The sequence below is a fragment of the Lepidochelys kempii genome, chromosome 2, assembly GCF_965140265.1.
Source record: "Lepidochelys kempii isolate rLepKem1 chromosome 2, rLepKem1.hap2, whole genome shotgun sequence".
Lineage (NCBI taxonomy): Eukaryota > Metazoa > Chordata > Testudines > Cheloniidae > Lepidochelys > Lepidochelys kempii.
The window spans coordinates 109,157,699-109,182,055 of record NC_133257.1 but is presented as its reverse complement, the minus strand read 5'-3'; the positions used below and the strand labels follow the sequence as shown (position 1 = coordinate 109,182,055).

Below are 24,357 nucleotides of genomic sequence, written 5' to 3'. Positions count from 1 at the left end.
TCAAAAGGCGAACTGAATAGGGTGGTCTGGTGGTATCTGACCATAGAGTTCCACTCTGTGATATTTACACAGACCAGAAAATTTCTGGAGTCCGAGAGGGTGAAACTCCTTTTTATGTTTTCTTCTTTCTCTCTCCTGCCTCCCCTTTATCCTTTTCTTTTAAAGAGACTTAACATAATTCTTTTGTATGAAATTTCCTAAGAGAATGTTATGGGGACATTCAAAATTCCAGAAATTCTAAAATTAATGTTGTGCACATGATATTAATTCCACTATCAACATGTAAATATATAAGGGGCAGATTTAACTGAATTTCACAATTTTTTCAAATAAAATCTCATTGTATTCAAATTCCTCTGAGGAACTTACTTCTGCTGAGTTGGCTAAGAAAAACAAGTTAAAACAAATGAAACCTCAGTTAACTGAAAGGGAACAAATTGAAGAGAGTCTACAGGAGAGCAACAAAAATAGGTTTAGGGAAAAATCACTTATGAGGAAAGATTGAAAGAATTGAGGATGTTTAATCTGGAGAACAGAAGGCTGAGGAGGGCCCAGGATGAAATCCTCCAATATTAAAAAGGAAAAGGATGGTGATCAATTGTTCTCCATGTCCACTGAGAGTAGGACCAGAAGTAATCAGCTTTGTTTGTAGCAAGGGAGATTCAAGTTAGATACGAGGAAAAACTTTCTAATAGCAAAGAATAGTTAAGCACTGGAACAGGTTACCAAGGAAGGTTGTAGAATTCTTGTCATTGGAGGTTTTTAAGAACAGATTATAAAAAAACCTGTCATGGATGATCTAGGTTTATTGGTCCTGTCTCAGTACAAGGGAGACAGACTAAATGAGTTCTGAGGTCCCTTCCAGCCCTACATTTCTGTGTGATTTCTTCACTGAGATTTCCAGTACTACTCAATTGGACTAGTATGATGAGGAGTGATAGCCCACTCCTCTTATGATATCTGTGGGGTGATTGTGGTGAGTGAACAAGTTGACCTTCTCAGACTTCCTCCCAATTCAAACACCTCAAGAAGGAAGAGCAGGGTCAGCCACTCTCCTCCCCAATGATGTCAGGAAGAGGAAGGAGATCAATCAACATCCCACAAAGAACAGGGGGAGAGGAGGCAAACAACCACCTGCTGTCAGAAACATCAGAAGAGGTTGGCAGGCCACTACCCCTCCTAGCACATAAAACAGCAAGAGAGAGAGAGAGAGAGAGAGAGAGAGAGACACACACACACACAGAGACCAGTATAGAGAGTAGTGGGGAAATTTAGAAATTGTACATGGTCTTGACCTAAACAAGGGAAAAATGTTTTCTGTGGAGTTCATTTAAACCTGGAATCCAATGTGAATCTCATATACAAGACTGAAAAAACCTGAAGGACCCTATAAAGCAAAGTCACCGAAGGTATGTCTAAACTACAAAATTAGGTCAAATTTATAGAAGTCGATTTTTTTAAAAAGCTATTTTATACAGTCAATTGTGTGTGTCCCCCACTAAGCGCATTAAGTCAGCAGAGTGCATCCACAGTACCAAGGAGTGATACAGGAGGGCCAGGGAGCAGTGGGAGATTGCTAGAGGGGAAATATATAAGCTCAAAGCTAATTAAGGCATGGTCCCCTGTAGACTAGGGAAGGTGGCTGCAGGTTAATTGGAGCACCTGCAGTCAATCAAGGCCCTGTTAGGAACCTAATAAAACCCTCTGCTTCAGGCAGACAGGGGAGGAGGAGGAGGAGGAGGAGGAGGAAGGAGAGAGGACTGGAGCTTGGAGGTGTGTTGAGAGATTTGGAAGACCTGAGTACTGAAGTAAGGGAGACCCTGCCCCAGCAGGACAGGGAGACTCCCTTCCCCACAGCTTCTAAGGACCGATGGTAACCCCACCTAAGGGGGACAAGGGTAAGAAACCCTCAGGTATTGAAAGGGGCTGGGACTCAGAGTGAGGAGCAAACCCAGACCCCTCCCCTGCTTCCCTCCTATACCACCTTCCTGGGCTACTAGCGGGACCCTCAGCACCCAAGAGCAGGGGCAAAGGGTGGCATTTTAGCTCCCTGCCAAGAAAAGCGCAGGACCGACCAGACTAATGCAATCACTGAGCTGCAGCTATCAAGGGTAGGGACTCTGGGAAATGTGTAGGTCATAGTGGATGACTTTGCTGCAATGGGATTCCCTAACTGTGGTGGGACGATAGATGGAACGCATATCCCTATCTTGGCACCGGATCACCAAGGCAGCGGGGACATAAACCGAAAGGGGTACTTTTCAATGGTGTTGCAAGCACTGGTGGATCACAAGGGACGTTTCACCAACATCAACGTGGGATGGCCGGGAAAGATACACTACGCTTGCATCTTCAGGAATTCTGATCTGTATGAACAGCTGCAGCAAGGAACTTATTTTCCAGACCAGAAAATAATCATTGAGGATGTTGAAATGCCTATCATTATCCTTGGGGTCCCAACCTACCCCTTAATGCCATGGCTCATGAAGCCATACACAGGCACCCTGGACAGTAGTCAGGAGCTGCTCAACTATAGGCTGAGCAAGTGCAGAATGGTGGTAGAATGTGCATTTGGACCTTTAAAAGCATGCTGGTGCAGTTTACTGTCTCGGTCAGACCTCAGCAAAACCAATATTCCCATTGTTATTACTGCTTTCTGTGTGCTCCACAATATTTGTGAGAGTAAGGGGGGGGACGTTTATGGTGGGGGGGGAAGTTGAGGGAAATTGCCTGGCCACTGATTATGCACAGCCAGACACCAGGGCGGTTAGAAGAGGACTGCAGGGCATGTTGCGCATCAGAGAAGCTTTGAAAACCAGTTTCATGGCTGACCAGGCTACAGAGTGACAGTTCTGTTTCATCCTCCTTGATGAAAAGCCGCCCCCTTGGTTCACTCTACTTCCCTGTAAGCCAACCACCCTCCCCTCCCCCCATGGATCACCGCTTGCAGAGGCAATAAAGTCATCGTTGTTTCAAATTAATGCATTCTTTATTAATTTGTCACACAAATAGGAGGATAGCTGCCAAGGTAGCCTGGAAGGGGTGGGGGAGGAGGCAAGGACAAGCCTACATTGCACTTCAAAACTTATTGAATGCCAGCCTTCTGTTGCTTGGGCAGTCCTGTGGGTGGAGTGGTTGGGTGCCTGGAGCCCTCTCCCTCCCCCCCACCTTCTTGGGTGGCTGGGTGAGGAGGCTATGGAACTTGGGGAGGGCAGTTGATTACACAGGGGCTGCAGTGGCGGTCTCTGCTTTTCTTGCACCTCAACCATATGCCGGAGCATATCAGTTTGATCCTCCAGTAGCCTCAGCATTGCATCCTCCCTCCTCTCATCACACTGCTGCCACCTCTCCTGTTGCTCCAGCCATCTGTCCTCACGTTCATTTTGTGCTTTCCTGGACTCTGCCTCCACGCATTCTGCTGGGCTCTTTCAGTTTGGGTGGACTGCATGAGCTCAGAGAACATTTCATCGCACATGCATTTTTTTCAACCTTCTGATCTGCACTAGCCTCTGGCCCGGAGATGCTAGTGGCAGCGTTGAAACATTTGCAGCTGCGGGAGGAAAAAAAGGGAGAGTAAAATTGAAAAAGACACATTGCCATTTAAAAGGAGGGACTGATGTTTTTGCTTTAACGTGCAGCACAAACCCAACTAACCCCTGCCCCCCCACACCCAATTCTCTGGGATGATGGCTTCACCCCTCCCCCCACCGTGTGGCTAACAGCAGGGATGATTTCTTTTCAGCCACAGGCAAACAGCCCAGCAGGAACGGCCACCTCTAAATGGCCCCTTAATAAAATTCTCCTATTTCAACCAGGTGACCATGAATGATATCACTCTCCTGAGAATAATACAGAGAGATAAAGAATGGATGTTGCTTGAATGCCAGCAGACACCGGGACTACACGCTGCCATGCTTTCTTATGCAATGATTCCAGACTCCATGCTACTGGCCTGCCGTGGTAAAGTGTCCTACCATGGAGGATGCAATAAGGCTGCCCTCCCTAGAAACCTTTTGCAAAGGCTTTGGGAGTACCTCTAGGAGAGCTTCAAGGAGGCTTTCCGCTCCATCCCCAGACACGTTAACACACTTTTCCAGTAGCTGTACTGGCCACAAATGCATCCCAAATCTTCGGGGCAAATTAATACTTAAACACGCTTGCATATAAACCGTGTATTATATTTACGAAAGTACACTCACCAGAGGTGCCTTCTCCACCTTCAAGGTCCGGGAGCCCTATTGTGTGAGACTCCCTTGCAGGAGTCCACATACAGGTGTGGGGTAGTTGTAGGGGCACCCCTAGAATTGCATGCAGCTCATCATAAAAGTGGCATGTCTGGGGCTCTGAGCCCGAGTGGGCATTTGCCTCTTGGGTTTTTTGGTAGGCTTGCCTGAGCTCCTTAACTTTCATGCAGCACTGCTGCAGGTCCCTGTTATAGCCTCTGTCCTTCAAGCCCTTGGAGATTTTTTCAAATATTTTGGCATTTCGCCTTTTGGAACGGAGTTCTGATAGCACAGATTCATCTCCCCATACAGCGATCAGATCCCATACCTCCTGTTCAGTCCATGCTGGAGCTCTTTTGTGACTCCAGGACTGCATGGTCACCTCTGCTGATGAGATCTGCATGGTCACCTGTGATGATCAGCGCGCCATGCTGGCCAAACAGGAAATTAAATTCAAAAGTTCGCAGGGCTTTTCCTGTCTACCTGGTCAGTGCATCCAAGTTGAGAGTGCTGTCCAGAGCGGTCACAATGGAGCACTCTGGGATAGCTACTGGAGTCCAATACCATCGAATTGCATCCACACTACCTCAAAATCGACCTAGTGATGTCTATTTCAGCGCTAATCCCCTTGTCGGGGAGGAGTACAGAAATAGATTTTAAGAGCCCATTAAGTCAACAAAAATGGTTTAATTGTGTGGACAAGTGCAGAGTTAAATCCATGTAATGCTGCTAAATTTGACCTAAACTCATAGTGTAGACCAGGGCTGAGTTTCTCGCATTTTTCCTCTGTATCCTCCAGTCTGTGGACCTCACTGTCTTTGAGAGTCATCCATTTTAACATTAAGGCTAATGTAAAACTAGCATTCCAGCACTGGCACTAGCAAATTTCAAGTGAGATACTGTGAGAGCATCCCCAACTCTTCAGACATTTCTACTTATTATTACCATAGAGTCTATGAACCATACTCATGGACCAGGACCCTGTTGTGCTAGATTCTTTACCAAAAAAATGGTCCCTGCCCTAAAGAACTTACAATCTAGTTAAGTGCCTATATGATTGCCATTACTATAGTATCTGAGCACCTCACAATCTTTAATGGATTAATTTTCATGATACTCCTGTAAGGTCCAAGAGTTCTGAGGGAACTCAAACGTGAAATTGCAGAACTACTAACTGTAGCCTGTAACCTATCATTTAAAATGAGCTTCTGTACCAAATGACTGGAGGATAGCTAATGTGATACCAATTTTTTAAAAGGGCTCCAGAGATGACCCCGGCAATTGCAGGCAGGGAAGTCTGATTTCAGTATTGGGCAAACTGGTTGAAACTATAGTGAAGAACAAAGTTGTCAGACACATAGATGAACGTAATTTCTTGGGGAAGAGTCAACATGGTTTTTGTAAAGGGAAATCATACCTCGCCAATCTAGTAAAATTCTTTGAGGGGGTCAACAAGCATGTGGACAAAGGGGATCCAGTGGAAATAGTGTACTTAGATTTTCAGAAAGCCTTTGACAAGGTCCCTCACCAAAGGCTCTTAAGCTGTCATCGGATAAGGAAGGTAGGTCCTCTCATGGATTGGTAACTGGTTAAAAGATAGGAAACAAAGGGTAGAAATAAATGGTCAGTTTTCAGAATGCAGAGAGGTAAATAGTGGGGTTCCCCAGGGGTCTGTACTGGGCCCAGTCCTATTCAATATATTCATAAATGATCTGGGAAAAGGGGTAAACAGTAAGGTGGCAAAATTTGCAGATGATACAAATTTGCTCAAGATAGTTAAGTCCCAGGCAGACTGCAAAGAGCTACAAACAGATCTCTCAGAACTGGGTGACTGGGCAACAAAATGGCTGATGAAATTCAATTCTGATAAATGCAAAGTAATGCACATTGGAAAACATAATCCCAACTATACGTACAAAATGATGGGGCCTAAACTAGCTGTTACTACTCAAGAAAGAGATCTTGGAGTCATTATGAATAGTTCTCTGAAAACATCCACGCAGTGTGCAGCGGCAGTCAAAAGAGCAAACAATGTTAGGAATCATTCAGAAAGGGATAGCTAAGACGACAGAAAAATAAATTGCCCCTATAAATCTATGGTATGCCCACATCTTGAATATTGCATGCAAATGTGGTCGCCCCATCTCAAAAAAGATATATTGGAATTGAAAAAGTTTCAGAAAAGGGCAACAAAAATGATTAGGGGTATGGAACAGCTGCCATATGAGGAGAGATTAATAAGACTGGGACTTTTCATTTTGGAAACGTGACAACTCACGGGGGATATGATGGACGTCTATAAACTCATTCCTGGTGTGGAGAAAGTAAATAAGGAAGTGTTATTTACTCCTTCTAGGGGTCACCAAATGAAATTAATAGGCAGCAGGTTTAAAGCAAACAAAAGGAAGTATTTTTTCACACAACGCACAGTCAATCTGTGGAACTCCTTCCCAGATGACGTTTTGAAGGCCAAGTCTATAACAGGGTTCAAATTAGAACTAGATAAGTTCATGGAGGATAGGTCCATCAATAGTTACTAGCCAGTATGGGCAGGATGGTTGCCAGAAGCTGGGAATTGGTGACAGCAGATGGATCACTTGATGATTACCTGTTCTGTTCATCCCCTCCGGGTTACATGGCATTGGCCACTGTTGGAAGACAGGATACTGGACTAGACAGACCTTTGGTCTGACCCAGTATGACCATTTTTATGTTCTTATGAGATACAGAAGTGCTACTGTCCCTATTTTACAGATAGGAACTGAGGCTTACAACAATTAAAATTGTCCAAGGTCACACAGACAGGCTGTGGTAGAGCAGGGAACTGAAACCAAGTGCCCCAGGTTTCAAGCTTGTACCCTTACCCCAGGATAGCTTAATTATTTGTGCTTCAGGTTATTAGGAACTCTTTAATCAAGGTGAGAGGTACTGTTAGTTTGTTAAGTTAGCCATTAGCTTGTGTTTTATCTTATATTTCTTTTGTAACCAATCCTGGCTTTTATGCATTATTACTTGTAACCACTTAAAATCTATCTTTCTGTAGCTAATAAATTTACATTTTTTTATTTTAAACAGCATATTTGGATTAAGGTGTGTGGGAAACTCCATTTGGGATAATAAGGCTGGTGCATATGATTTTCCTTGAAATTATGAACTTTCTATGAGCTTGACTGTTCAGAATCATACTGATCAGTACAAGATGCACATTTCTGGGGGACAAGGCTGGGATTAGGAATTTGCAGATGTGGCCCTGTATGTAATTCATAAGTGATTGGTCAAAGCATTAATGTAACATACCTGGGAGTAGTTTTGCATGCTGAAGGCTGTGGAAACAGGCCAGGAGTGGAGGTTCTGACAACAAAACCGTGTAAAAGGCACCCCAGGCTAGAGAATTAAGGGGACACAGCTGTTCAACAGTCCAGATTGTACCCTGGGTGCAAGACCATAGTGAAAGGGTAGTTATCAGTGGTTCACAGTCAAACTGGGGGAAACTTGTCTAGTGGAGTCCCTCAGGGGTCAGTCTCGGGTTCAGTACTATTCAGTATTTTCATTAATGACTTGGGTAATACAGTGGAGAGTATGCCTATATAATTTATGGATAACACCAAGATGGTCAGTGTTGCAAGCACTTTAGAGGACAGGATTAGAATTCAAATTTACCTTAATAAATTGGAGACCTGGTCTGAAATCAACAAGATAAAATTCAATAAAGCAAAGTCCTACACTTAGGAAGGAAAAGTCAATTGTACAACTACAAAATGGGAATAACTGGCTTAGGGGTAGTACTGCTGAAAAGGATCTGGGGGTTATAGTGGATCACAAACTGAACATAAGTAAACAATGTGATGCAGTAGTGAAAACTACTACTATCATGCTGGGGTGTACTAACAGGACAAAGACAAACAGAGGTAACTGTCCTACTCTACTCATCACTGGTGAAGCCTCAGCTAGAGTACTGTGTCCAATTCTTGGTACCACACTTTAGGAAAGATGTGGACAAATTGGAGAGAGTCTAGAGGAGAGCAACAAAAAAAATAAAAGGTTTTGAAAACTTGATCTAAGAGGAAATGTTAAAAACACTGCACATGTTTAGTCTTTAGACAAGACTGAGGGGAAACCTGATAACAGTCTTCAAATATGTTAAGGGCTGTTACAAAGTGGACAGTAATCCATTGAAAGCAGGACAAGCAGTAACAGGCTTAATCTGCAGCAAGCTAGATTTTAGTTAGAATGTTTTTCCTAATATCTATCTATAAAGGTAGTTAGACTCTAGAACAGGCTTCTAAGGAGGTTGTGGAATCCCCATCATTGGATCTGTGAGGTACAGTCAAAGTTTACTTAATCCTGCCTCAGAACAGGGGCTTGATGACCTCTTGTAGGTCTGGAAGGGACCTCAGTTCTATGATTCTATTCAGGAGTCAGATGAGATGAGCACAATGGTCCCTTCTGGCCTTTGACCCCATTATTCTCTGGGAGTCAGTCTCTACTTTAGCTGTTTCAAAGTCCTAAGCAAGAATTATGACAGACTAAAGGGAGCAACCATATTCCACTTGAAATTTTCTAAGGCCCTGTGTGAAGATGTTCAGATTTTGGAAATGCATGTAGTGTATTTGGGCATTGGGGAAGGATCTGGAAATGCTTGGCAATATGGAGGTTTTATTAACTGGGAGGGAAATCAAAGAGCTTCTCACTGGTATCTGTGATAGGCCAGGCACCAAAGATTATAAAATGTGGAGGAGGGGAAAGTTTTGACGGCAGGCCGAAAGAATGTGCCACCTTCACCTCCCCCCCACCCGCCAAAAAGCACAGTGCCCTATAAGGACACATATTGATGTTTCATGTGTCCATGGTCAAGTCAGCGTTATAGGCAACCAAAACAAATTATAGGGAAAAAGGAAGGAGGAGAGAGAATGAATTAGTTTTGGATGTCAAAGAAAGTAAGAACAGACTTTGTTCATATACTGTTCCTATCCTCATTCAAACAGGTAAGAGGGGGAAAAAACTCCCTAGAGAAAAAAAGTCCCTTTTTATTTTGCTATAGTGCCCCAGGGAAGGGCCTCTAGCACACAGGCCCTGCTTTTACAAATGCTTCCCTTTCCTTACATGGGTCTTTTACTAAGAGTAAAAAATCCACATTCCTCATTTGTTTAGCCTGAAATCCCCTGCACATTCCCACAAACTACTTCCTTTTCTCTCTTTTTAGCAAAACTCCCTCTCTTTTTAATGAAGAGAAGTTCAGAGAGTTTTTCCCATGAATAGATGGCAGGCACCTGGGAGTTATGAATTTTAAAGTGATCATTTTCTTTCAGCCATTCTGGACAATGGGGATCTCCTTTTGACTCACTTTCACAGCTTTGAGAGGCTCTCAGATCAGCCACATTCCAATCAGATTGGAGTCAGATCAGAGCTGTGCTGGACTGCATCAAGGTCTCTCACAGAAAGACAAGGAGCAGATGGCCAACACTGAGCTCTCCTCCCCTTTTCAAAGTGCAATGGAAGGCAATGTGGGAAAGCGTTCCCCCAGCATTGCCTATTGATTTCTGAATAGGACCACCACATGCCACCAGCCTGTAGGTATGAACCTCTGTTAACAGATGGTGAGATCATTATGAGCAATTAATTCCTTTAATGTATCAGTGGGAACATGTTGGAAAGGATGATGCAAGCACAGAATGAATAGTGAACTTCTCATTCCTGGGGGAGAGCAGCAGCTACATCACTGAAGGATGGGAATATTCTTTCAGGAGCTTCTGTACATACTGAGAACCAGAATTAGCTGTTTGGTCCACAGAAATGAGGCATGTTTTTTATTAACTAATCATCCCTCCCTTGTTGATACTGATTAATAACAGATTTATTTCTAGATCATTTTTAGACACACAAAAATTCAAAACAATGGGGGGGGGAAATTTAAGACTGTCTACATGTGATAGGAACGTAGGGAATTTGGTCTAAAAATTGAGGGAATAATGCTATAAATGTTTTGTTACATAAATTTCATTTATGATGGTTATAAATGAATATAGAAAAAACTATTTTGAACACTATAACACCACCACTGTTTATATATAAAAGAAATTCATGCTCTCTCTTAGCACTAAATATATGCATGCAAAATAAACCTTGAATAGTCTTGTCTGAAAGTTTAAAAGGACTAAAGTATTTTATATAGAAATTATATTTTCTTTAAATTATGCAAACTACACAAACTAGTTAAAAACAAAAATACTCTATATATACACACACAAATTGTGGTCTGGCTACATTAAAATTCACGTTGTTAATCACTGTAAAGACTGGGACATTTCTAATTTTTTCTCCTTTTTTAAATGTATACAAGAATTATTTTTCATTTTAGAGACAGAAGATGCAACATAGATGGCTAGTTAATTTTTGTCTTTAAGATGACAGGAAAATGTAAACAGGAAATACAGACAACTATTCACTTATTCATATTTAAATTACACTTTTTGCTTGTAATTAAGACACTCGAGTAGTGGCTCTGTTCATGAAATTTACATAACTGTACAATAGCTTGCCTAAGTGAACATCAAATGGTAGTTAACCTTGAAGTGTATTATCTTAATTGAATAAATCTGGCTATCGTTCAATAAATTAAAACCGAAAGATAATATACCTTTACACTACTAAAATTATTTTTAAAAATAATCTGGTTTTGAATGTTAATATGGTTCACTGTTGCTTTTCCTCTAGGTTTTTATTTATGCTGTAACAGTAGTCCTTTCAAAAAAATCATAGTACCATAGACACACCTACATGTTTGCTGCTTTTTCCACATTGTTTGCAGTTTGTGTCAGTGTCACATTCTGGAAAGCATTGATAAGAATATCAGAATATTGAATCAAAATGTATAATTTGCTTGTTTGATATATTCCCTCCCCTACTTCCTCCATCCTTATTGGACTTCTGTCGCTCCCTTCCCCCACTGTGCACCAGCTGAGTATCCCATTGCACAGCAAGAAGTCTAGGTGGGAGAATATAGATTTTTGCATAGGTTAAATAGGAAAGCCACATTCCACCACATTCCCATTTAAATCAGATTTACATGGGGTGTAAATCCCCTCAGAATAGAGCCATTCACAAAGGGCTCAGAATATTCCCCTTACAATGTTGATTACATTAAATCAGTAACAATCATGTTTCGGTAATTATATAGTTAAGGCAAGAGAATTGTGCAGTGTATTTATATTTTCATGAAATAAGTTAACGAGGAGCCACCTGTGCCTTGTATCAGTTTTCAAGAGAAAATAGGAGAATACAGGTGTTCCAACAGTATATCTGTAGATTTTGTATATTAATTTGCAAACACTGAAACCTAACATATTGTAACTGAATGCAGCAACACACTGTTTAAAGGACAATATTTTGGGTTTTGTTTGGGTTTTTTTAACCACAAAAGACTATAGTTCCTTGGCTATCAAAAACAGCTGTAATTTGAGCTTCTCTCATTCTCACAGTGTTCACCATTGTACCTTATGCAATATACATTGTACATGCTCAGCCCTAACCCATATGGGTAGACAAGAAGCATTCACACTGTGAATTACCATTTTTCCCAGCATCTAGTGCTAGTCAGACAGCACAATAATAAACTAGAAGCGCCTTTGTCTGTTAAAACATTGTTCTTCATTACTACATGAAAAGCAAATGGTCTTTGTACAGAGGAAGAGTGGCACACAACTGCTCTGGAAGTAGGGGAAGGAATTTGTATCATGAGCTGACCACCTCATAGATACAGGTGCCAGTCATCAATCTTTTTCTCAGTAGCCCACCCATCTATGCCTTGGAAAAGATTTTGAGCAAGCATGTGTTCATTATTAGATTTAATGGAATAAGGGATTAGAGGGACTGCTTGCTTTCATACCCAGGGAGAACACCCCAAGCTTTCATCCACAGATGTTTTAGAAATCACCTCATCTAATTCCTTATTGATGCTTGGGTAAAGTGAAGTAAATCAGAAAGATCATTGTTTTTCTGGGACCATTTTAATAAGTATAATTATTCAGCAATTTATCATGCAAATTTATAATAGATTACAATTGCTTAGCTGTTTTTATTGCAAAATAAATACAATTCCTAACCGGTTCTGTTTAGGTTCTTATATCATGCAATCACTATGGTACTGAAGCAGATAAGTTATGGGACATATCACGCCATGCACAAGCAACCCCTGGTTCCTCTCAGTTTTTTACATGAATTGTTCTCTATGAGAACAGAGTTTGCTCCTCTGCAGAACAGCCAGCAACACTGAAAACACACATCTTGGGGATCTGTGGAATCAGAAAGCCGCTACTTAGGGCCTTCTGCCTCTGCCCTGACTCTTGTCTCTTTTCTGCCCCTTCTGGCTCCTTGACAGTCTGACTCTTGCAGGATTTGTGCTACCAGGGGCCCCCTACAAGCTGTTGGGCTTGGAATGCTCCCATAAAGTGGGGTGTTAGGGCAGACACCTACCCTGGAGTGCCCCCTTGTGTCAAGGCTAATATGCCTCCTCACAGCCTGGTGCAGACTTGTGTGCACATCCCTGCCTCAGTTTCCCCTAGTGGGCTTTCAGTGAGATCAAGGAAGCTTTTATGTAGTGAACAATGTCCCCTTCTACCCCAAGCCTTCTACCCAATATCCTAGCTTGGGGGCGGGGAAGGAAGAAGTTAACTTTAGTCCATCCTCTCCACCTGAGTCCATCCATCTCCTTCTCCTCCATCCAGGCTCCTTACCAGCGAGGTGTTCTTGATCTGGGACTGCCCTCTGACCACCACCTGGAGGAAGGGTTCCTTCTCTGGAGTTCAGGATCCCTACAGAGGTCAAACCACTGCAGCTTTTCTCCTGATAGTATAGTTCATCTGGGATCAGACATGCCTGCTGCTGTCTAGTAAGGTCCTTCCACATCTCCCTAGGCCTACGGTTTGAAACTCTTAGCCCTTCCCTTTCAGAACCTCTTCCTTCTGTGTGTCTTCTTTCCTGGTGAGCTGCCTAATCAGCTCTCCTGAGAAGTCCCTCCCCTCAGGAGCATCCTGTTTTCTAGAACCTCCCAATTGAGATCTCATAACCCTCTATAAGGCCCAGGTGTTCCTTGGCTAATTAACTGGTGCCCAGCCACCTAGGCAATTAACTACTCACAGGTGATTCTGGATTGGCTTGTTCTCCTTAGCTAAGTCTGTCACAGACAGGTTGGGGGCCTGACCCCACCTCTGAGAGCCAGCTACCCTGAGGCATGGGGTTTCCACAGCATAAATAGAAAAGAGTAATTCACTGGAGTGACAGTGCTGACTCTACATCCATTCCCCAAGCCGTTCCGTCCTACTCCTGTCCACAGACAGATCCCATACCTCACAGGTTCTCTGCAGAGTCAAGGAACATTGAAAACAATGCAGCAATGGGCGCGGTGTCCCTTTTGGCATCTGGATCTGATGGACTCTTCTATCCTTTACTCATAGAAGCAGAAGGTACCATATGGCCCTGTGCCTCCAAATACAAAGATTACAATAGTCTGTTGTTACCAAGACAATTAAGCACTGGTAGATGGAAGTGGAGCTGCCTGCCAATGAACAGTTATAAATACATTCAGTGTAAATAAGTCATATTTTAGAATCTAATGAATTCTATTTACACTGTAGATTTACTAGGAAGTTATTAATTAGCTATAATAAATTAATATATGATATGTTTGCCTGTATAAATAATACTGTATCTCATAATATTAAGGTCATAGGTCAGATACGAGACCTCACTGCAGACATGGGAATTACGTTTTGAATTACATATGCCACAATCTTCAATTTTTAATACTCTAGAACAAGTTAATTTCTGATCTTTTATTGATTCAGGATGCCCATATTATAAGGAATAAGAACCAAGATTTTTCATTGATGGGTACCTAAAATTAGTCTCCTAAATCCCTGTGTAAGCACCAGAATAAATAGCCTGATTTTAAAAAAATGTCTGAACCCAACAACTCCCATTAAAGTCACACTGAAATCAATGGTATTTAATACACAAAATTCAGGCCACTTTTTTAGGCAGCCATATTTGAAAATCTTGGACAATTTCTTACTACAAAAAGCAATTCAACCACGTGAGTCTTTCCAAGTTACATATGTTTCTCCCTTTAAAAGTTATTTACTAAAAAAGATAAGAGCCATTTCCAAATAGTTTTATTTACCTTGTTTAATTGACAGTTATGTTTCCCATTAATATTAGGCTTAGTATTTATTATTATTAAAACATCTGCCTTGTCTATATGCATTTTTCTGTCTTTGCCCATTTTTCTCTTCGTACGTCACAAATGAGCTACATCTGGTTGAAAAAGAAAATCAGTTCCAATCTGGAAGCAGAGAACATTTTGGCAATTACACGTTGCTAACAATACTTCAGCAAGTTCCAAATCTGTTTCAGTGTTCAATCCAAGGGGTGGGAGCTCTCAGGCACTAAAAGCTTGCCTGGGATCACAGGTTGATCAGGTTCCTCATTTTACCAATACTCCACAACAAAAGGGGTTTTAGGATGGAACACAATTCTCTGACATGCAGCCACCCATTGATACTCTTATATACAACTCACTAATCTCAGAAGTGGCTGCACAACCTACACATATGGGCCATCACTGAGAAAGTGTCAAAGAAAGGGGAGCCATGCATGAGCAATTCAGTCCAGGTCTGTTGCTTGAGTGAAATGGCAAGCTTCAGATCACATGATCTGGTTTCAAGAGAAGAATATTATGTTACTTATACTGATCCACCATCCATTAAAAAATGTTGGGGAATGAAGTCACTCTTCACATTCATATTATTTGCTTTTAAAGAAGTTTGCAGGATCAGCTACTCTAACTTATAAGCAAAATCCATTAAAATATATATTCAGCTTGACTGGTCATACAATTCAAACCATGACAGCGTTCAACCCCAAAATTCTTGGCAAACAGAATGATCCACCGCTTGTATACCATACATACATACATAAATACTCCAGCATTCATCACCTCCTTGCGATCTCTTTAGTTTTTGTTATTCTTTTAGAAACGTGTAAGTACTGTGCCTAACCTCTAGTCCTACCAGCAATATCCAGCTCTCAGATCAATGTTCTAAAGAATTCTGCTTTACTGAAACTTTACCAGGTTGCAGAAGACACAGAAATACTAGATATTTACCCAAAGCAAGTCCTCAGATCCAAATTTAAGATCTGAGTTTGCAACTTAGATTGCTATAATGGACCAAATCCAAACTCAAATTGTAGGAAAGTTGAGAGTCAAACCTGACTGATGCTCAGGTTCAAGAAAGTTTGAACACAGAGTTTTGAATCTGTGCATTACAAAGCTACAAAGTTCAGATATGGTGTTTGGATACAGAGTTTTGGTTTGATTTCACTCCTAAGAAATACACAAGGTAAATGTGGAATAGAAATCTCTCTTTCAGACTGCACACAAACAAAGGGTCAATGGAAAAAGAACTGGAAGTAAACTCTTCCTCTGTTGCTTACATGGTTTACTTGTACTCATTGGTCCACCATTGCTGTCTACAAAAAGGCCTACACAGTAGCTTTAACAGACAAATTCAAGCTCCGAATGGCTGTTAAATCCAGCGCCTATCAAACCCAGGGAGAGTGAAGTAGTTATAACAGGAGTGTGTGTATGAGAGCAAGAGTCTACAGTTAGTGAGATTCTCTTTGTAAAAACCAAACAGAAAATCCAAATTATGAATAGGATGCTTTCTATTCTGAGAGTTTGCTTAAAAGGATACAATCGACTTGAATATTTTTAGACTATTTTTGCTTTAAGATGTCAGAACCTTCTATTTAAAAAATAGCATTCTAATCATTTCATCTACATACCAGGACTATGGAGGATGCACCTACCTGCACATGATTTTGAACAGGTGCAACTGAACAGAGCAGCAAATGAAACAACAGCACATCAAGAAGGAAAAAGGAAGCATTTGTCTGGAAGGCCAGCAGCTGTTGACTTACTATTATACTCTTAGAGTTGCCACCTTTCGAGGTTAGGCAGGACAACAGGAAGGGCCAGTGAACACGGGGTTTGGTCTCGACCTTTGAGTAGCTACCTTTTGGCAAACGTAGGACATTTTGCAGAAGGAAGGAAAGAATGGAAAGAGAGAGCCAAATCACAGCCTGCCACGAGTATTTCATCTCTCGGCAAATTAACAGCAGCAGTAACAATTCCAAAATAAATCACTTTCTATCCCATATCCTGCCCAGCATGGATCAGGTGCAAATGGCAACCAAACTTCCTCTCACCTTTATGCAGCCTGCATGCAGCATAGATGAATATGCTTTTCTTTCAAGTTACTTCCTTTCAGAATCCCTGAAGATATTAATTTCATTTTCATCATAATCAGCTATGACTATCCACTGGTGTGCTCTGCTCACCCTGTATCTATGCTATTGTCTGTCTTTCCATGCATATGTCTGTGCTTCTCTTATGAATGTACTAGTCCTTTAAATTTTTTAATTAGAAAGCTGCTCTGTTTACTAAAAGCCAAAATGTATGAGTACATTTCTCAATTAGACTAATTAAGGTAAAAGTGATAGTCTTGTTGACTTTGTTAAATCCAGTGACGCAGTCTATTAGTAATTAAAGCACATTGGAAGTTAATTAATTTCAAGGCCCTCCACACAAAAAAAAAAAAAAAAGGGAGAATACATATCTATATGCCTTTTTGCTCTAGAATTGCGATTGCTGATATAGTGTCAGAGCTAGTGGTTGCTGCAGAAAGCAATACCTATGTAATACAGATAGCCCTGTGAGCTTAATCTTACCCATATTTCAAAATAGGATGGTCTTGTATCCCCTGACAGACATTGAAAGTTTGAATTTGGCAAGTGGCATCTTCCTCTCACTTTCATGGAAGAATGTCAAAGCGAGAACTGATGTTAAATAACATCTTTTTCTGAAATCAACATGTACTGAAAGATTACAAAAGAGGCCCTCTTCTTCCTGAGCTGTGGCAACTTCAGACTTTTTGCCTATTAAGACTTGGGTTGAAATCCTGTCCCCACTAAAGTCGGTGGGAGTTTTGTTACTGACTTCAATTGGGCAAGGATTTCATCCTTGAAGTTTAGCTTCAGGCAGATAGATTTCTGAAGAAAGCTAAAGATTTCAGCTTCTTAACAGCCTGCAATGCATTTAAATTCCACTGCAATTAAACTGATGGGAGACAAAACTGTAAAACCACTGATGTGAGAATGGCTAATGACTGTTGGTGCATTTGTACCCAAGCATTGCTCTTATTTTTGTACAATACCAACAACATGACCAGATATGTGGGTATTTGAAATATAAACAAGCTTACTATATAGGGACTAAGCAGGTAGCTTTGTGATAATACTATGCAATGTCAATAAAGAATCCTCAATTTGATTTTCAGTCATTCACTCCCTGAGCAACTGGATGCTCAGAACGCTGGAGGACAATGGATTCAGCTCCTAAAAGGGGGAGATTTGCACACTTCTCATCAAGAACCATTCAGAATATCTGACAATAGCATTGATAGTCTAAGGGAGTCCCATCCAACTCCTTAGTTGACAAGACGGTAGCTGTGATGCATGGCTTCAGAGGTAGAGGATGGTTAAAACAAAGGAGAGTAATTCACCTTCTCTCTCTGCCTATCCTCTTCCAGCTGCCAATGGCCACCCATTCTTGTGTCTGGTTCTAATGAATGAAAACACTACATGGAAAAATCCACCTCTCTCACAGTGCTTGTTCCACATTGATTGTCAGCACTTCACCACAACTTACATGTGATTCAGGGTGAGACCAGTCCATGAAGAGCTAAGACAGTCTCTCTTTGTATCACCTGGTCTGAAGCAATTATACACATTCAGAGCAAAGAAGCCAGATGCACAAACCATGCAATGAGCTTCTAGCAGGAATCTTATTTGCAAGAGTTAAACCAATGGAAAACATCTCTCACACAACTCTGCAGGTTCACTATTACCTAACTGCCTATGATGTTCTTAGAATTAGACATTAGTCAGGGTCAGTGTAGACTGGGATATGTAGTTCTGGCTATTTTGGAATGTGTGTGGTGTATACAGTTATGAACTTAGGATGCCCTTTATTTTCTGAGTACTGCAGTTTTAAATTTCTAAGCTGTTTCCCTATGTGAAGATTTCAGCAGCCATTTTGTTTTCTGGGTTCAATGCAGACTGTCAGAAAAGACGCATTCTGTGCTCTCATGAAGACATTGCTTTTATTCTCTCTGGTTCTGGTGTTCTCCTAATCTAAAATAAAGGTTTTTCTTACTGATGGAAAGCATACAATTAGAAACGGCTATTTAATTAAGAAGACTAAGCCTGGAAGCTGAAACACATGCAGACTTAGAATAATGTGTACATTTTATCAGTGAGTAGTTAACTGTTGGAACAGCTTACCTAGGGATGTGGGCCCAGATCAAAGGTATTTAGACTCCTAATTACCACTGAAGTCAATTGGAGGTAAGTGCCTAAACACCTTTGAAGATCTGGGCCACGGAGGATTCTCAGTCACTTGAATTCTTTAAAATCAAGATTGGATGCCCTTCTAAACATATGATCTAGTGAGTGAACTAGAAGTTTTAGGCTTGATGCAGTAATTAAATTATACTGTCTGTGTTATATAAAAAGGCCAGATCTTAAAATCTGTTTGCTCTTTACATGTAAAAACATAATATCTGAATGGAGTTCTCGCTATTCTCCTGGATTGTGGTATATTAGCAATTTACTAAATCCCTACTTAACATGGATTCAGAACATGCATTCAGGGGTGTAACTTCTTCCTTAGGAAGGGTCAGTGAATTGTTAAGTTCCTTGGGAGACAGGCATGAGCCCATTTGAGGACTGAATTTGGCCCTTGGAGTTTACTGCAGTGATCCTGCCCTTTCTGATTCGTTGAAAAAAATAATTGATTATTTGCAATTTTTAACATTGTTTAGCATTCCCCCAGTTCTTACAACAAACTCACTGAAACTACAAATTCAGGTTTCTGACTGTGGAACATTAGGTGTTCTTGTCTTCAGTAAGTCAAAGGCTCCATGAATGTTTGATGGATTAGGACTGTTTGTCTATTGATATATAATGCACACAAATGCACCTGGCCCAAAGGTGAAACAGGTGCATGAGCTGCTTCACTGCTACAAAATACTACAGTAGCTCCTGTCAAAAAAAAAAAAAAAGAAAGAAAGAAAAAGAAATGCTCAAGTGTATTTTAAAATCAAAATCTTTTCATACAGAAAATAGTGAATTCATATTGAATGGCATCTTATTAAAATCCTGTAACATACTATTGGGAAAGGCAGATTAAAATGGTATGTTTTATTGACAACCATCTTCTATGGGGAAAAATACAAACAAATACTTTACAAATCTCCAGAGTCTCCTGCTGGTGCAGTATTTAGTGCTCTTATGTGCGTACTATGCTAGCATGCCTGCCATTATTATAGGCACTATTATACACTCTACTAGTTAAGTTTGCCACTAAGTTTCCATAGTATATCTGAGTTTGCCCACCTCACCCCATCCCACCCTGGCATCCCTTCTAAAAAAAAAAAGAAAAGAAAAGAAAATCTATGCACAAAAAGTCACAGTATTTCAACATTGGTAGGTTAGATTTGGGGCTAAAGTAGAATTTTTCGATAAGATTTGAAGTGCTGTTCCTGAATTATAACATCCTAAAACTAGTGGTGTTCACCAGCAAAGATGTCGCACATGGCATCAAAATTTTGTTGATTAAAGTCTAGTTTCTGAAGCTATTGACTTGAATGTTAAACACTGCTGGGGATCATCCTCTCTGGCAATCTTGGTATAGCATGTCACACAACTGTTGGAAATTTTCTGTTCTATGCTACATACATTTTTATACCACGTTGATCACCGTATCTTCCAGTAGTGCAACACCAACAAGAGGCTTTTGCGGGAGATATCAGGGGATTCTTCTGCACCTACTGAAGCCTGGGACAACCAATAAGCCGGATGAGGCTCATCACCTCCCCCCTAACACACAAGTCTTAGGAGGCTCACCATGCCTCCTCCAACTCCCCACAACCTTATCAAGCTTCAGAGGGGTAGCTTGTTAGTCTGGATTGGTAAAAGCAGCAAAGAGTTTTCTTTGCCGCTCTTATCAAGCTTGTTAGTCCTAGAGAGCCTGCTCTGGCTTGTAAGTGGACAATATGGGTTGGAGGATGGTTTAGAGGCTTTTGGTTCATTTGGAGATCTGGATTCATGCGAGGCCTTGGGTGCCCCAAGGAGTCCCCAAGGAGTCTACTAAAGTTAATGAGGGGGCTGGATGCCCTGATGAGCATTCTTAGACTCTTAGAAAGTTATAAGGCTCCTAAGCCTCTCAGTTGCGGGAATCAGAGGAGCAGGGAATGGAGTCTTCATTCCCTGGGACCCCATACATGGGGCCTGAAGAGCAGCAGAAATCACAAAGAGGTTCTTACCCTTGGTTCTGCTGACCCCCAATGTTTCTGCCAGACAAGTTTCTCTCTCAGACTCACGCACCTCACTGCAGCTCTTAGGATCACACCCCCCATCTTTGGGACATTTGGAAGTTGACAGGACCAGAGCAGTACTTTTATTCACCTCACAAACTTTACAGAAGAGCCCTGCTTCTGAGACCTTATAATATTTTGCAAGAGTGGGACTCCTTTTACAGACCATGGAAGTCTATAGCATCCAGGACTCCTCTTCACAGATGGGAGGTGGGAACTGTGATAAGCAGAATTTCATCATCAACAGGCCCTGGGGTATTCTCTCCCCATTAGACCACCTTAGGTCTTCTGGATCATGGTCTCCCTCTTGTTGACCTAATGTTTGCAGAAACTGGATTCTCCAACAGAATTAACAGTTAAAAAAAAAAAACAAACAAGAAATCCCTCCACAAAAAACTTTTTTGGCTTGAAGTTAATTATTACAGGCTCATATCAGTGGCTTAAATGCATATCATTAAATTACCCCCCCCCCTCCAATCCACAAATCAGAAACCTGGAAAACAAAGTTAGAGCTGAACTTCACAAACAAATCATCCAAACTATCTTAGCTATGACTCCATAACAATGCCTGGTGGAGTCAGAAGACATATTAACTTATCTATCCATAAGAATCACAGTTTCATTTTTATTTGTGAGCACCAAAACAAGAATGCCTTAATCATACTGTGGTGGTATCTTTCTTAATAGAAATGCCAGTGCTTAATTTGTAATAAAAGAGGTTCTGGTGCTCAAGCAATTTTTTTACATTCATAACTGATGCAGTGAGCGCAGAGGTGCCGGGGCTAAGAACTGCCAAGTGTAGAGGTGCCAGGGCTGAGCCCTGGCACAAATTAAGCCCTGGGACATTCACAATACACCTACAAGAATTTTACAAATTCCTGATTCGAAAAATAGAGTACTGAAAGTAATCATGCCTTTATTAAGGGTTAGATCCTGCAAGGTGTTGAGAGCACTAAGCTCCTATTGGAGGTGTTCAACATATAATAGGATTAGGCCCTACAATCCTATGTGGGAGTCATAGAATATGAGCGTTGAAGGGACCTCAGGAGGTCATCTAGTCCAACCCCCTGCTCAAAGCAGGACCAATCCCCAACTAAATCATCCAAGCCAGGGCTTTGTCAAGCCTGACCTTAAAAACTTCTAAGGAAGGAGATTCCACCATCTCCCTAGGTAATGCATTCCAGTGTTTCAACACCCTCCTAGTGAAAAAGTTTTGCCTAATATTCAACCTAAACCTCCCCCACTGCAACTTGAGACCATTACTCCTTGTTCTGCCATCTGCTACCGCTGAGAACAGTCTAGGTCCATCCTCTTTGGAACCCCCTTGCAGGTAGTTGAAAGCAGCTATCAAATCCCCCCTCATTCTTCTCTTCCACAGACTAAACAATCCCAGTTCCCTCAGCCTCTCCTCATAACTCATGTGTTCCAATCCCCTAATCATTTTTGTTGCCCTCCGCTCGACGTTTGCCAATTTTTCCACATCCTTCTTGTAGTGTGGGGCCCAAAACTGGACACAGTACTCCAGATTAGGCCTCACCGCTGTCGAATAGAGGGGATCTATCCCTCAATCTGCTGGCAATGCCCCTACATATACATCCCAAAAACAACAGCACACTGTTGACTCATATCCAGCTTCTCGTCCACTGTAACCCCTTGGTCCTTTTCTGAAGAACTGCTGCCTAGCCATTCAGTCCCTAGTTTGTAGCAGTGCATGGGATTCTTCTGTCCTAAGTGCAGGACTCTGCACTTGTCCTTGTTGAACCTCATCAGATTTCTTTTGGCCCAATCCTCTAATTTGTCTTGGTCCCTCAGTTTCCTATCCCTACCCTCCAGTGTATCTACCTCTCCTCCCAGTTTAGTGTCATCTGCAAACTTGCTTAGGGTGCAATCCACACCATCCTCCAGATCATTGATGAAGATATTGAACAAAACTGGCCCGAGGACTGACCCTTGGGGCACTCCACTTGATACCTGCTGCCAACTAGACATGGAGCCATTGATCACTACCCATTGAGCCCGACAATCTAGCCAACTTTCTATCCACCTTATAGTCCATTCATCCAGCACATACTTCTTTAACTTGCTGGCAAGAACACTGTGGGAGACCATGTCAAAAGCTTTGCTGAAGTCAAGGAACAACACGTCCACTGCTTTCCCCTCATCCACAGAGCCAGTTATCTCGTATAGAAGGCAATTAGATTAGTCAGGCATGACTTGCCCTTGGTGAATCCAGGCTGACTGTTCCTGATCACTTTCCTCTCCTCTAAGTGCTTCAGCATTGATTCCTTGAGGACCTGCTCCATGATTTTTCCAGGGACTGAGGTGAGACTGACTGGCCTGTAGTCCCCAGGATCCTCCTTCTTCCCTTTTTTAAAGATGGGCACTACATTGGCCTTTTTCCAGCCATCCGGGACTTCCCCCAATTGCCATAAGTTTTCAAAGATAATGGCCAATGGCTCTGCAATCACATCCGCCAACTCCTTTAGCACTCTCGGATGCAGCGCATCCAGCCCTATGGACTTGTGCTCGTCCAGCTTTTCTAAATAGTCCCGAACCACTTCTTTCTCCACAGAGGGCTGGTCACCTCCTCCCCATGCTGTGCTGCCCAGTGCAGTGGTCTGGGAGCTGACCTTGTTTGTGAAGACAGAGGCAAAAAAAGCATTGAGTACATTAGCTTTTTCCACATCCTCGTCACTAGGTTGCCTCCCTCGTTCAGTAAGGGGCCCACACTTTCCTTGACTTTCTTTCTGTTGCTAACATACCTGAAGAAACCCTTCTTGTTACTCTTAAAATCTCTTGCTAGCTGCAACTCCAGTGTGATTTGGCCTTCCTGATTTCACTCCTGCATGCCCGAGCAATGTTTTTATACTCTTCCCTGGTCATTTGTCTAATCTTCCACTTCTTGTAAGCTTCTTTTTTGTGTTTAAGATCAGCAAGGATTTCACTGTTAAGCCAAGCTGGTCGCCTGCCATATTTACTATTCTTTCTACACATCGGGATTGTTCGTTCCTGTAACCTCAATAAGGATTCTTTAAAATACAGCCAGCTCTCCTGGGCTTCTTTCTCCCTCATGTTATTCTCCCAGGGAATCCTGCCTATCAGTTCTCTGAGGGAATCAAAGTCTGCTTTTCTGAAGTCCAAAGTCCATATTCTGCTGCTCTCCTTTCTTCCCTGTGTCAGGATCCTGAACTCGACCATCTCCCAGGTTCCCATCCACTTTTGCTTCCCCTACTAATTCTTCCCGGTTTGTGAGCAGCCGGTCAAGAAGAGCTGTGCCCCTAGTTGGTTCCTCCAGCACCTGCACCAGGAAATTGTCCCCTACACTTTCCAAAAACTTCCTGGATTGTCTGTGCACCGCCGTATTGCTCTCCCAGCAGATATCAGGGTGATTGAAGTCTCCCATGAGAAACAGGGCCTGCGATCTAACTTCCGTGAGTTGCCGGAAGTAACTTCCGTGAGTTGCCGGAAGAAAGCCTCATCCACCTCATCCCCCTGGTCCGGTGGTCTATAGCAGACTCCCGCCACGACATCACCCTTGTTGCTCACACTTCTAAACTTAATCCAGAGACTCTCAGGTTTTTCTGCAGTTTCATACTTGAGCTCTGAGCAGTCATTCTGCTCCCTTACATACAGTGCAACTC

General features: G+C 42.0%; 1 long non-coding RNA gene across 1 annotated transcript in view; it reads right to left on the bottom strand.

Annotated features, from left to right (window-relative positions):
* Nucleotides 1-2,988: 2,988 nt before the first annotated feature.
* LOC140906939 (uncharacterized) overlaps nucleotides 2,989-24,357 on the bottom strand; it is a 78,553-nt gene continuing 57,184 nt past the window's right edge. Inside the window, exons 3-4 of the long non-coding RNA XR_012157298.1 lie at nucleotides 5,641-5,808; nucleotides 2,989-3,550 (exon numbers count right to left, since the gene is read on the bottom strand). This is a non-coding gene — a long non-coding RNA (uncharacterized lncRNA). The remainder of the gene's footprint in view (nucleotides 3,551-5,640; nucleotides 5,809-24,357) is intronic.